This window comes from Oenanthe melanoleuca, chromosome 1 (assembly GCF_029582105.1).
Source record: "Oenanthe melanoleuca isolate GR-GAL-2019-014 chromosome 1, OMel1.0, whole genome shotgun sequence".
Classification (NCBI taxonomy): Eukaryota; Metazoa; Chordata; class Aves; order Passeriformes; family Muscicapidae; genus Oenanthe; species Oenanthe melanoleuca.
In genome coordinates this window covers 112,003,740-112,018,404 of record NC_079333.1, presented here as the reverse complement: position 1 = coordinate 112,018,404, position 14,665 = coordinate 112,003,740, and the positions used below count along the sequence as shown (strand labels likewise).

The following is a 14,665-nucleotide window of genomic DNA, read 5'->3' as shown; positions in this document are numbered from 1 at the left end:
GAACAGCATTGCTGCCCTGCCGGATTGAGAAATCCGATTCCTTGCAGAGATTGAGGGGATAGGGAGCTGATCCTCAGGCTGGCTTTTGGCAGCGGCAATTGGGTGAGATGGGGAGAGGGGATATTCCCCCGGATCCGTTAAAGCCAGCTCTGCTGGGTTTGGGTATCTCTCTCCAAAAACTGATCCCGCTGAAGGGGGCTTGAGGAAGCAGCGGGATGCCCTGGGGGCTGTGCTGGAAGCCCCAGCCCCGGTGAGGAATGCTGGGCAGTGCCGGCTCCGAGGGGACCCGGAACAGGGAACAGCCCCGCTTCGGCCCCGGGAGAGGGGGCGGGCCGCGAGCGATGGCCCCGCCCCAGCCCGGGCAGGACGGGGCGCCGGGGAGGGAGCGGGCGGGGCCGGGCGGGGATTGAGGGGCGGGGCCGGGCCCGACTCAGGTGCGCGGGGCCCCAGTGCGGCTGCGCGGGCCGGGGCCTATTTCTATGCGGCCGATCCGCTCCCGGCCCGTTCCATTCGGGAACACTCGTGCTGGGATGCGGCGGGATCCTCGTCGGAGCGCTGTGCCAGGGACAGCTCCCGGTTCTGCGCGAATCCTGGGGCGCTCAGGTAGGACCAGGGTCGGGTCTAGGTTTTGGCGGTATTGGCTGGGGGTTCCAGGCGGTGCCGCCTCTCCCCGGGCAGGCAGGGTGCGGGTAGCGGGGCCGGGATCGGGATCGCCGCAGGCAGCAGCAGCAGCCGCCCCGGACGGGCGCTGGGGCTGAGCCGGCGCTGCCGCTCCCATTCCGTTCCGGCGGCCGCGGCACTCTGGACACGGTCCCGCTGTGGCCGCGGGGAGCCGGGGCTCTGCCGGTAACCGCGCCCGGAAGAACGGCGGCGGGATCTCCCCGTGTAGACGCTGCATCGCGGCTGGACCCGGCCGGGGCGCGGGGAGCGCCGTGCCAGCCCTGGGAGCCCCAAATCCCGGCGCTCCCGGTGCCCCCGTCCCGCAGAGGCCCCGCAGCCCTGAGCGCGGAGCAGCGCCCGGCTCCCCGTTCCCGTGCGCGCACAGCCCCGGGGCTGCTGCCCGCGCACCCCTGCGGAACGAGCGGGGCTGGGGCGCGGGAGGAGCCGCTCGGCGGGGCCGGGCACGGTTCTGCTCGGGCTGCTTCTCCATCACCTGCTAGGTGCGACGCTCCCCCTCTCCCTTGCTTTGCAACTCCAAGAAGCTCTGCAATGGCAAAGCCTCTTTTATTAAAATTCGGCTGCGGCTTTTCCCTCTTCCAGGTCACAGGATATACTGGGATTGAGAGGGTTCCTAAAATCCGACTCTCGAGGACACGGCCCGTGGGAGAATTGAACTCACAACCTTGGCACTACCTGGACTGTGCTCCGACTGACTGAGCCCTCTGCATCACAGGTATGAAACTCCCAAGGATGGGAATCCTTGGCTCCAGCAAGCTGCACAGAGGTCTCAGTGCTTCCCACTCACTGCCAGCAATGCTCCTTGTTGTTTCTGTGTGTCCCAGCTGCGGGGAACAGGGGGCAGGAGGAGGCCAGGAGTCCCCGAAAGGCATCCAGCACCTCTTGTCCATGGGCCCTCGGGGCAGGGGCTGTGCCTGCAGCGTCCTGCCCGTGCCGAGCACACGGCCCGGGATGGGCGCTGGGTGCCCGGCCGGCGCTGGCACGGACACGGCTCAAGGGCTGCCCATGGCTCCCGGGCCAGGGGCTGCTCTGAGCAGGCTCCTGGAGATGTTTCAGCCTGGATACAGGCCACTGACAGCCCAAAAGCAGCCCAAGGAGCAGCTGGCGTGTCCTGGTGATGGTGGCACGGGCTGCGTGCAGAGGGGCTCAGACAGCAATTCCTGGTTCCAGCCTCCCAGAGCTCCCAGGCAGCTGCCAGGTATGTCCTGTCCACCCCAATTGCCTTCCCTTCCCTTCCCTTCCCTTCCCTTCCCTTCCCTTCCCTTCCCTTCCCTTCCCTTCCCTTCCCTTCCCTTCCCTTCCCTTCCCTTCCTTCCCTTCCCTTCCCTTCCCGCCTGAGGCCTCGTTCAGCAGCAGCAGCACTAAAGCCAAGGCAGTCTTCCCTCACAGCTATAAATGCCAACCGACAGCCTGCAGAGATGCCTTCAAATCAAAGGTTCAGGTGGGATGAAGTTTTGTTTGGACGAAGGTGGGAGTTTCCAGGGAGCCAGCTGGAAGTGCAGAAGGGATGGAAAGCTTTCGCCAGGTGGGTCCCACTGGAGGTGTGCTGAAGGCAGGGATGTGCACCCTTTGCTGAGGGAAAAGAACTTGCAGAGGCTCTGAAAGGAGCTGAGCTGCTGCAGGGAGAGATGTCCTCCCGTGGGCACGGGGAGCTGCCTTGGCACGGGACGGGAGCGCCCCGGCCCTGCCTTCTCCTGCTTGAAAATATCACCTGGAGCCCCGGCTCAGGGGGGCTAAATCAGCTGGACTCCAGGCAGCTCTGTCAAGTGCCCCCAGGGACATGGGCGGGGCTGGGGGGATGAGGGCTTTAAATAGCCAATTCTTTGGAACAGATGCCTGTCCCTGTCCCGATGCTGCTGAGCTTCCTTGGACGCTCTGCCCGTTCCTGGCACAGCTGGCGTTCAAGGGGCAGCTCTGCACGGGAATATCCACCCTCCGTGAGGCACTGTGAGGTTATGGCAGCAGGAACTGAGCAGATAATTGGGGGCCGTGGGATAATTCACGGGAACTAGCAAAGCTGAGAGGGAAGCCCCGAGTCTGGGCGCTGCACAGAGAACAATCTTTGTGCTGCCCTGTCAGCTCAACCCCCGGGCTGGGAAGTTTTGAGAGTCAAATGTATGGAATTGTACAAATCACAGAAACTGGGCTGTGATCACCCAGAGGGACAATCCAAGTCCCAGATGATTCCTCCACAATCCAATCTCGGGATTTTAAAGCCCTCATGGTGGCCCTGTGCCTGCCAGGAGCTCTGACTGTGCTTTTCCTTTCCTACCAGCTCGTGAGCAGTGTCAGGGCCACCATGAGGGCTTTGAAATCCAGACAGACCCCAAATCCCACACAGTGACTAATACGAATGAAGAACTGCACTGTTCTCATCAGAAGCTCAAAACTCTTGTTTATGAATTTTATGACAGCAATGTAATGGAATCCCACGAGCCTCATTAATGCTTTTGGTTTCATTCTTATGTATTTTTAATCCCTCATTTGGCAGCTGGTAAAACTTATCCTGGAATTCAGAAGCAGGGCTGGCTCTGACCTTCACCTCTGGTCCCACTTTGTGCAAGCACCACTTGTGCCAGGGTGAACAGATGGCATGGCCTGTGCCCACTGCCTGGGATTCACCCAACCAAAACCAAGAGCAAATGCTGGTAGGGCTTTAAGAACTGGAAATAACTTGGAAACAAAATAATTCACCTTTTTCTTCTGGTCCATTTTTTTTTTTTTTTTTTTTCTTCCAGGTGCTGGACTTGCCTCTGTGGATGTGCACTGAGCTCTCACTACAGGGGACTGTGAGGCCTGACTGGCTGTGAGTTTGTGTTCTTCTCACTGGGACTCAGAAATGATCATTAATTAGACCACCGAAATCTTTTCTGAAACCTTTCCCCTTTCCTGATAAGTCTTGTCTTTCTGCCTTTAACTCTACAGCTGTTCCCTGACGTGATTTCCCCTGCCTCACTTCTGTGCAGCTCCTAGCTGGGGAAAACTGGGATAACTTAGAGGGGACAGAGGTGAAACTTTTAGCTGGATTTTTCTAAAATTTTCTAATGATACTGAAATTATTTCCAATTGCCCCAGTGAGAAGAACACCAACTTGCAGGCATCAAAAGCTCCAAACTCGTTTAATTGAGGCAGGTCCAAGGAAAAACGCAGCCATGCCAGGCTGAGGCTGGAGCCTGCTCATAATTCATTGTTGGTGTCTGCTGCAGTCTAGGAATAGCTCTCTCATTTGTCACTTGCTTGATCTGCTTTTATATCCCTGATTCAAATGGAGTTAGGCAAACTTCATGTTTGCTATTAGGCTATGAAGAAGCCTATTGTAACCAGCAAATGCTTTTCTTAGATGGAAATGTGCATGCAAAATACAAAGAGCTTTGATACTGAGATTTTTTTTTTCCCCCCCCCGAGGTTCAAGTATTTTATCATTTTAATAGTATTTCATTTTCCTGTTGCACTCATTTTTAGAGTGCATCTTTTGTATTAGCTCTGAGTACCATAATTCCTTCCAAATTCCTGTGGCACTATTACCATAACTACACAATTAGCTACAGCTGGATGTAGCAGAGGTGAACACTAAATAATTTTGTTGGCAGGAGGCTCAGTGTCTTTTAACCCAGACACCTTCTTTACTGATGCCTGGTTTGTTACTCTGCTTTAGGGAGTATGGGGAACTTCAGATACAAAGAAGAGAATTTAAAAGTTATAATTGTACAAGTTTGTTATGCAAAAAGGTGCTGAAGGTGCTGCGGATTTGTTCTGGATTGTTATTTGTGGGTTTTTGTTTGTTTGTTTTCTTTTGGGATTTTTTTGTTGTTGTTTTTGGTGTGGTTTTTTTGTTTGTTTGTTTGTTTTCCTTCCCCTAGCTTAAAGAAACTTGAAGAAGGAATTTGGATGCTGAGAAGAGCATCAGTGTGTTCACTGGCAGCACGGGCTGGGATGAGGGCTGAGCAGGACCCAAGCTGCAGCACTTCATCCATTCAGCTTTCACCTCCTGTTTTATCACGGCCTTTATGAGACAGATGTGAATCGATGAGTCCCAGGCCGAGCCGTGCCCGTGCCCTGTTCTGTCGGAGCTGGTGCTTTCCTGACAGGTTCAGCAGCCACACTCTGTAATAAATACTCCTGGGTCTGCTGCTGTTCCTCTTCCAGCTTTATATTCAATTTTCCACCCCTTCTCTCCTCTCTGTCCGCTGTGTCTTTTGTGTTCCTTTCTTGGCCTGTGTGCTCCCCATCCCATTCCCTTTCACTGCTTCACTCTCTCTTGGTCTTCTTTTTCTTTTTTGAAATGAATACTCAATATTTATATAATATCTCTTACTCAATCCCTCTCCCTGTTCTGTCCTACTTTTTGCTCTCTCTCTGTCTCACTTGCTGCCTGCATCTTTATTTCTCCTTTCTTCCTCTCCTTGTCCCTCTGTCCTGCACTGTGACTGTGTTTCTTTGTCCCTGTCACTGTCCCTTTGCCTGTACCTGTGTGCACCTGCTGCCCAGTGCTCCTCCCTGACCGTCCCCTCTCTTGGTGAGCCTCTGTCCTGCTGGCCGTGCCTCTCTGTCTCCGTCCCTGTGCTGCTCCTTGGCCGCGTTTGCCCGCCCCGGCACGTGCCGCGGTCGATTCCTCTGCGGGTTCTTGTTTCCCTCTTTGTATCCCTCAGTCCTTGCTGCGTGTTTGGCACCGTGTTTCATTCTGCGTCCTTCTGCGTGCCTCGCTCGTGTTCCTGTTTTATTCTGTGTGGCTCTGTGGAGCTCCCCGTGCCGGTGGTTCCCACGGGTGTGTCCCATTTGCTGTCCCTGTTCTTTTTTAATCCCTCTCTGTGTGCGGCCCATTCACCATCCCAGGTGTTTTTGGATTTTTTTGTTTTTTTCCATTTCATCCTGCGCCTTGATCTTAGTTTTCTTGCTGTGTCCTCTCTGCTGGTGCTTCCTCTTCTGCCCCTTGTTGCCTGTGTCTGCGGGGCTGAGAAGGAACTTCAGCCCTTCTGGGGGCTGTCCCCCACTTCCTTGCGTGAGCAGAGTCCCTTTTTGGGGGGATGGACCGTGGGAAGGGCTCGAATAAAGTGCCGTGCTCCTGCCCGAGGCAGTTGTAGTTGTTGTGTGCCTTCTTTGGGGGTGAGGAAAAAAGGCTGAGGGGGACAGGGGGTGGAGACTCGGGGGCTCCCGTGTCCTTTGGGGCACCCCAAGGTCCCGAGGAGAGGGAGCCACGCTGCGGTGAAGGAGCAGCTGAGTGGGGAGTGGGGGGGGGTGGTGCCGGGTGCCGTCCCCCAGAGGGACCCAAGAGTGCCAGAACATTCACAGGGAGGGCTGGGTGTAGAAGGCAGGAAAATATAAATATAAAAAATACCTAACTACAGCTTAAATAAATGTTTTATTTGGTTAGAGAAGGGTTTTTTTAATAGATAATCTAAATATAAAACAAAAATAATAGAAAAATAAAAATATATTTATATAACTATAAAATATATACAAATAGAAGTAACAACTTTATATTAAATATATAAATAATGCAAATATATAGTGTATGAATATAAATTATATATATGAGATTAGAAATATGCAAATAATATAGTTTAAAACAATGGGTTTTTTTGGTTTTATTTGGTAAAGGCAGGTTTTTTTATAATTAATATAAGCAAAATAAATACACAAATATACAATAAGTTTATAAAGACATAAAAGTAGAATTATTTGTGCATACATGAATATATGTAAGTAAATACATAAATATATAGATCAATATAAACGTAGGATATAAATAATATATACTTCTGGTATAATATATTTATAATATATAGATACATTGATTGCAGACATAAAAATGAAAAATATAAATAGAAACATTTAAATATAGTTTAAAATAAAGGGGTTTTTTGTTTGTATTTGGGTAAAGGTGGAGCTTTTAAATAAAATTAGAAACATACACATATATAATAGATAAAGATATATGCATAAAATAGAAATGAATTTTAACAGTATAAATATGTGTACAATAAATAATAAAAATATTATTGTGTATATGTTATCATGCAACCTTAATTGAAAATATAAAATGTGTATAGATTGTAAATATGAATATAAATTAAATATTAATAGATTTTTATTTAACGGGGTTTTTCTATTATTCGCTTAGAGACAGGGATTCTTTTAGTTTTGGTCGGGGTGTTTTGGGGGCATTCTTTTAGGAGGATTTTTTGAAGGGATGGGACTCGTTGCTTTTTGCCTTCGCTTCTCTCTCTGTCCCCAAAGCGCCGCAGCCCCGGGCTGAGCTCGGCGCAGTGCTGCCGCCTTGTGGGCACAGCGCGGTACTGCAGCCGGCGCCCTGGCAGCGCTGCCGTCCTGTGGGCACAGCGCGGTGCTGCGCGCGTGCCCTTCCGATGATGGGAGCGAGCGCGTGCCGGGACGCTGCCCTGTAGGACTGCCGCCACGCTGCGGATGCCGCTTGCGGCAGGAGCCCGGCCGAGGCAAGCATCCCCGCCCGTGCCTGCCGCCGCTCGAGCGTCGGCCGGAGCTCTTTTCGGCGTCGTTGCCGGATTCAGGCAGGCGACTTAGAAATTGAGATGGTGAGGACGTTACTGGTACCACAACAAAGATGGCAGCCGGGCCGGAAGTGGCCTCTGCCAGTACTAAAGACGGCAGCAGGAAAAGCGGAAGTGACGTCTTGCCACTCTCAAGATGGCGGCTCGGCCGGTACTCGCCTGACCTTCTAGATCTGGCGTCAGAAAGGGCGGGAAAATGAAGGACCCCAGTCTGTTTTGTGGGCTGCCTGCCCGCGACGCCGACACGGATCCCCGCGGCGCGATTTTCTGCGGGGTTTCCGAGAGTGCGGACACGGGCTGTGGGCTCAGCGGCGCCGCGGGCGCGCGGGAAACGGGCAGGCGCAGACAGGCGGCTGCAGGCAGACGCCTTTCTCTGCCGGGGTCCTGTACTGCCGGGGGCGGTACCAGGGGCGGTACCAAGGGCGGCAGCGACGGCGGTACCGGGGGCGGTACCCACGGCGGTACCGGGGGCGGTACCGGGCGGGGATCCAGGTGCGGGGCCGTGAGGTGATCCAGGGGCGGGGCCGGGCCCGGCACAGGTGCGCGGGGTCTCGGTGCGGCTGCGCGGGGCGTGGCCGAGGTGATTGGACTCCAGGTAATTGGCTCGGCCCCCATTTGCTCGGGTTGAGCTCGCTGCAGACCGTGGCTGCGTTGGAGCTCGGCGCACAGGGACAGGTTGGATTTCTGCTTTCCTTCCTCTCAAGCCCTCTCCCCCTCCTCCTCGTGTTCACCTTCTTTTTCTCCCTTTCCCGCCTTTCTCTCTCCTCCTCAAACCGACTCTTTCCCTCCCCTTTCGGCCTCTCATCCTGTTTCTCTCTCTACCTTTCCTCCCTCCTCCCCGTGTTCCTTTTCTTTCTCCCCCCAACCTGTCCCCCCCATTCTCCCTCTCCTGTCCCTACCCCGCTCCCCTCTCCTGTTCCCCTCCTGGGTCCCCCGTCCCTCTCCGCCCCCGGCCTTTCCCTCCCCATCCCGCTTCCCTCCGCAGCCCGAGCCCTCCCTGCTCCTCTCATCCCTGTGTCCCTGCTCTCCGTCCCTTCTCCCCTGGCTGTTTCCCGCTGTTCCCTCCCTCTGCCCCCGGCGGGGTTCCCCCCATCCGCCCCCCATACCTATACACACCCTACCCTACCCTGTTCTATTCCTTTCTCCTCCTGCTCCTGCTTCTACCCTTCCTTCCCCCCAACCCTGGGTCCCCCGTTCCCTCTCCCTGCTCCCATTCCCCTCATTCAATCCTCCCCTCCTTCCTCCACCCTCCCATTCCCTTCCCACCACACCTGTCCCTGTTCCCTCTCCCTGCTCCCGTTCCCCCCCCCCCCCCCCCCAATTCCGCCTCCCCTCCTTCCTCCACTTTCCCATTCCCCCCCAGCGCCCCTTCCCCTGTCCCCGCTGCCCCGCACACCCCGGCGCCCCCCGCCCTCGGTCCTTGGTCACCCACCCCGACCGCCCCGTCTGCCCCCCATTCCCATCCTCCGTGCCCGCTTTTCCTCTTTCCCCCGCCCCGCGGGCTTCGGGGCGCCGCATAATAAAGGCCGGAGAGCCGGAGCGGCTGGACCCGGCCGGGCGCGGGGGCCGTCGTGCCAGCCCTGGAGCCCCAAATCCCGGCGCTCCCGGTGCCCCCGTCCCGCAGAGGCCCCGCAGCCCTGAGCGCGGAGCAGCGCCCGGCTCCCCGTTCCCGTGCGCGCACAGCCCCGGGGCTGCTGCCCGCGCACCCCTGCGGAACGAGCGGGGCTGGGGCGCGGGAGGAGCCGCTCGGCGGGGCCGGGCACGGTTCCGCTCGGGCTGTTTCTCATTCACCTGCCAAATGGGATGCTCCCCCTCTCCCTTGCTTTGCAACTCCAAGAAGCTCTGCAGTGGCAAAGCCTCTTTTATTAAAACTCGGCTGCGGCTTTTCCCCTTTGCTTCCAGGTCACAGGATATACTGGGATTGAGAGGGTTCCTAAAATCCGACTCTCGAGGACACGGCCCGTGGGAGAATTGAACTCACAACCTTGGCACTACCTGGACTGTGCTCCGACTGACTGAGCCCTCTGCATCACAGGTATGAAACTCCCAAGGATGGGAATCCTTGGCTCCAGCAAGCTGCACAGAGGTCTCAGTGCTTCCCACTCACTGCCAGCAATGCTCCTTGTTGTTTCTGTGTGTCCCAGCTGCGGGGAACAGGGGGCAGGAGGAGGCCAGGAGTCCCCGAAAGGCATCCAGCACCTCTTGTCCATGGGCCCTCGGGGCAGGGGCTGTGCCTGCAGCGTCCTGCCCGTGCCGAGCACACGGCCCGGGATGGGCGCTGGGTGCCCGGCCGGCGCTGGCACGGACACGGCTCAAGGGCTGCCCATGGCTCCCGGGCCAGGGGCTGCTCTGAGCAGGCTCCTGGAGATGCTTCAGCCTGGATACAGGCCACTGACAGCCCAAAAGCAGCCCAAGGAGCAGCTGGCGTGTCCTGGTGATGGTGGCACGGGCTGCGTGCAGAGGGGCTCAGACAGCAATTCCTGGTTCCAGCCTCCCAGAGCTCCCAGGCAGCTGCCAGGTATGTCCTGTCCACCCCAATTGCCTTCCCTTCCCTTCCCTTCCCTTCCCTTCCCTTCCCTTCCCTTCCCTTCCCTTCCCTTCCCGCCTGAGGCCTCGTTCAGCAGCAGCAGCAGCACTAAAGCCAAGGCAGTCTTCCCTCACAGCTATTAAATGCCAACCGACAGCCTGCAGAGATGCCTTCAAATCAAAGGTTCAGGTGGGATGAAGTTTTGTTTGGACGAAGGTGGGAGTTTCCAGGGAGCCAGCTGGAAGTGCAGAAGGGATGGAAAGCTTTCCCAGGTGGGTCCCACTGGAGGTGTGCTGAAGGCAGGGATGTGCACCCTTTGCTGAGGGAAAAGAACTTGCAGAGGCTCTGAAAGGAGCTGAGCTGCTGCAGGGAGAGATGTCCTCCCGTGGGCACGGGGAGCTGCCTTGGCACGGGACGGGAGCGCCCCCGGCCCTGCCTTCTCCTGCTTGAAAATATCACCTGGAGCCCCGGCTCAGGGGGGCTAAATCAGCTGGACTCCAGGCAGCTCTGTCAAGTGCCCCCAGGGACATGGGCGGGGCTGGGGGATGAGGGCTTTAAATAGCCAATTCTTTGGAACAGATGCCTGTCCCTGTCCCGATGCTGCTGAGCTTCCTTGGACGCTCTGCCCGTTCCTGGCACAGCTGGCGTTCAAGGGGCAGCTCTGCACGGGAATATCCACCCTCCGTGAGGCACTGTGAGGGTATGGCAGCAGGAACTGAGCAGATAATTGGGGGCTGTGGGATAATTCACGGGAAGTAGCAAAGCTGAGAGGGAGCCCCGAGTCTGGGCGCTGCACAGAGAACAATCTTTGTGCTGCCCTGTCACCTTTTTCTTCTGGTTATTTTTTCTTTTTTTTCTTTTTTTTTTTTTTTTTGTTTCAGGTGCTGGACTTGCCTCTGGGATGTGTGCTGAACTCTCACTACAGAGGACTGTGAGGCCTGACTGGCTGTGAGTTTGTGTTCTTCTCACAGGAGAATCAGAAATGATCATTAATTAGACCACAGAAATCTTTTCTGAAACCTTTCCCCTTTCCTGCCCTTTGCTGGTAAGTCTTTTCTTTCTGCCTTTAACTGTACAGCTGTTCCCTGATGTCATTGCCCCTGTCTCACTTCTGTGCTGCTCCTAGCTGGGGAAAACTCATAGTAGAGCTTGTAACAAGTAAGCACTTGTTTCTACGCTTCTTTTTCCAAAACTTTCACCAGAACTTAATTTCACTAGTTAGGAAGCGTGGTGAGGGGTGCAGGAGGAGCAGGAATAGGGGAGGGAAGCCTTGAGCACTGCAGGCTACAAAGATATGCATTTATCAATTGATTTAGTCCTGCTGTGTTAAGGATACATAAATAGGCAAAATCTAAGGCACAGGGTGAAGTTCCTGTGACAATGCTACTGTGTGTTTATCTTGAATTACTCAGTGTGCCCCATTTCCCTTTAATAAGTGCTCTGATACCCCTGTAGAAACAAACACAACATGGGTGGGACAATGCACCTCACAGCTCCACAAAGAGTGGCACCTCCACCTCGTATGGCAGTGCCATTTTAGTACAGCCCAACTGTCTCACAGCAGAGGGCCAAAGGCCCCTGGGAAAACAATTCTGGCACGCCCCTGAGCCCTTCCCCGGCTCTGTGGGGTGCCCCTGAGCCCTTCCCTGGCTCTGTGTGCCCCAGCTGCCCTGTCATCTCACCCCATGGGCACACTGCTCCCTGCAGCACACACACACTTCTGCCTTCCTGGCAGCTCCCAGGCACCTACCAGCCACGTGTTGGACGGGATCAGGAGGGAAAACAGCCCTTCTGCAGCCATTTTCTGGGCAGCTGGCAGTGATTCACGCACAAGGGGCATGGATACCATCAGTGGGTTCCCCTCAAAGTCTGTCCACATCCAGCAGCACACGGTGCTATTCACCATCTGCATCAGTGACACGCACAGGGAGTTAGGGAGGAGAACTCCTTAGTTCAGCAGGAAGCAGCAGGGCAGGAGAGGGCAGAGGGGCTCACTGGGATGGGATGGGATGGGATGGGAAGTCACAGTGAGCCTGGCAAATGGCCCCTGCAGTGTGCAGGGAGAGGCTGTGCAAGGAGAATGGCAAAGTGTAACTCAGAATGGCAATTATTAGTAGAGTTTTGGTTGGAAAGGGCATGAAAAATACTCTCACCTGGACAAGAGTTATTTCACTCTGTGATGTATTGACAGGAGTGCCCAAATCCCAGCTGGAGTAACCCTTGTGATGCCATCAGCATTGGGAATGTCTGGCTCTGAGAGTTCCCTGTGTGGCAGGGGCTCCCAACTTCAGGGAAATAGTGGGGCCCTTGGAAAGGCAGGAGAGGGACTCCTCAAAGGCCTGAGAGCCTGGTTTCTGACAGAGAACTGTAGTGGTGGGAAGACTCAAAGTTCTGAAATTTTTGAGAGTGTTGAGACTTTTGAAAATACTCTTCAAAAAGAATGAACTTGTTATCCATGTGCACTTGGGATCAGGCAGAGAATCCTGAGCTGCAGTTCCAGGTGGAGTGGTTCATGCCAGACCCTTGTAGCCCTGGAACAGCATTTTTGACGTGAAGTCCCTGTAAGACTCTGAGAAGAAACTCAGACGGAGATTTGTTGGTGTCGCTGCACACTCTGAGGTAGAGAGGGCCAAGAGCTGACCCACTGTCAGTCATTTCCAGCTGTGTTACCTGTGATTTCACACAAACTGGCGCTGTGATTTGTGGCTGCTGGTGTCAAGGTGACCAAGAACTCTGTAGAAGGGGATTCCAGTGGAGGGGGTTGGAAAGGCAAAGGGCTGTGCTGGGTGCCCCACCTTGGCAGCAGCTCTGGGGTCTCAGGCTGGCAGCCCTCCTCAGCTTTTCCACAAGGGATAAATCACTTTAATGTGTGAAGGGAAATAAAGTAGTATTTTACTGTTAAATTAACTAATAGATCAAATGTCTTGCAATGTGCTTGCAGTCCTTCAGAATTTTCTCCAGGTAACATTTGCTGAATGACACCTTTCAGATCCCAGTCCCCCTTAAAGCAGCTTGGGATGCTCAAACTTAGAGGGCTTTTCCAGTTGTAGGAACAAGGAAAATGCAGTCTGACTGCTGCTGCCCAGCTCCTGACGCAGAGGAGTGTCTGTAGCAGCAGAGGGTGGCAGCCCAGGGTGACCAGCACCTTGCCATTGCAGGTGGCACCCGGGTGGGTCTGGAGCGTTGTCTTCTGGTTGCAACCCCGTTGTTTTGTTGTGATCCCGTGTTCAGGATCCTGGGAGGAGCAGCTGTCTGGAGGCAGGGAAGGGCAGTCCCAGCATGGTCCTGTAGAAGCTTTCCTGTCATCCTCCTGGTGCTCCTCAGAGCTGTAGATGGAAAGAAGTGGGCTGTGCTGTGCCACTGCCAGCATCTCCACTGCTCCTTGCTGGGTGATTCTCTTGCACCAAAAGGACAGTTCTGCCCCCTTCACCTTCTCATTAAATCAGAGTCTAGGAAAAATGTTACTCCCTCCAGATTTAGAAGTGTGATACCTCAGCTCTCTGTGCAGAATTTCCAAACAGTAACTTGGGGTGTCATTGCCAAAAACTTTGGGTTCCTTTACCCACCAGGCCGTGTCTCCAATCCCAGCCCACGTTCCAATGAACGTGTCACTCACTCCTGCAGACGTTGCCATCAAAGCAGTGCAGATTCCCTGGGTTCTGGGGTGCTTCTGTGTTTTTGAGTGGATGTTTTCAGCTTAACAGTGTGTTGGGGCTGGGGAGGGTGGGGAGACACAAGCCTTTGCTAACCCTGACAGAGCTGAGCAGTGCTAGGGAGAGAAAAACCAAGAGAAATTCACGGTGTGGTAGCAGAGAAGCCATGGGATCATTTCTTCTGTTATTTGCAGATAAGAAAATGACCCAGTGGGAAGAGCCCAGGCTGCAGAACCCAGCCATCATCACAGGCCCAGTAAGTAGAGCTGCGGGATCCTGCAGGAAATGCCTGACTGGGGCACAGCTGGAGGAGCAGCAGCCCCTGCCTGCTCCTGGGCTCAGGGGTGGGCAGCCTGGGAAGCAGGAGCTCTCTGCCCACATCTAAGGCAGAGGAAGCTGGGGATGTCACAGCAGGCTCTGGGCAGCCTCCCTGCTTGCTCAGGGTTTGGGGATGCCTAAGGGGAAGTGCCCCTGTTGGCCTTACCTGGGTCATTCCTGGCAGTAGCATTTCACTGGGCTGGCACATTGTTCTATTTATTTGAGGATCTCTGGACCATAAAGAGCTGTTTGCACTTGGGAGGAGAGAGGTGGGCCCATGTGGATTCAAAGTGGGGAAAAAAAGGCTCTGTGTGTAAATTCACCTTTAGCAGCGTGTCCATGGAGTGTATCTGTAATTAAATTGGTACCTGTACTTGCCTTTGTACACCTTGCTGTCTTTTGCTGTGAATAAAAACATTCATTCAATAAAGTTAAGTCGCCCCTAGTCAAGCTACCCCACGTCTTCCCCTTGGCTCCTGTCTTTCTTTTTCATATTTGCTGTAGCATTAACTCTATTTCTTTTTCTCTCTATTTCTTTTCTTTTTCTCTGGATTTCTTTTCTCTCTATTTCTGTCTGACTCTATTTCTCTTTCCCTGTTTCTAGTAGTCTCTAACTCTGGTTTTTTTCTTTTTCACTCTTTCTTTTTCTTTTTTTTTCTCTCTAACCTTTTTCTAACTTTCTTTTCCTTTCTAGCTGTACAATTTAAAAAACAGCAGTACAAATTTTCAGGCTCCTTGCAAGTAAAAAAAAAACCCAAAACACCAAAAAACCTTATGTTATTATTTAAATAAAATTATTTACACCTCAGGAGCCTGAGATTTTCTACTGCTGCACCCGACATACATATTTTTCCTCCTTTTTCAAAAATGCCAGGTTAGGGCCCCTCATTAATACTCCAGATGGCAGTGACTAATAATTACCTTGATTGAACATTACATGCCTACTCTGGAGTACTAATGAA

The 14,665-nt window shown here is 53.9% G+C and overlaps 1 protein-coding gene and 1 long non-coding RNA gene across 2 annotated transcripts in view; one reads left to right on the top strand and one right to left on the bottom strand.

The window, feature by feature from the left end:
• Positions 1-14,665, bottom strand: part of LOC130253510 (uncharacterized) — a 137,305-nt gene that overhangs the window by 33,249 nt on the left and 89,391 nt on the right. The gene's annotated exons all lie outside the window — the stretch shown is intronic.
• LOC130252793 (uncharacterized) lies at positions 7-1,873 on the top strand. The gene is made up of 3 exons (XR_008840446.1): positions 7-603; positions 1,261-1,393; positions 1,503-1,873. It is a non-coding gene; the product is annotated as an uncharacterized LOC130252793 (long non-coding RNA).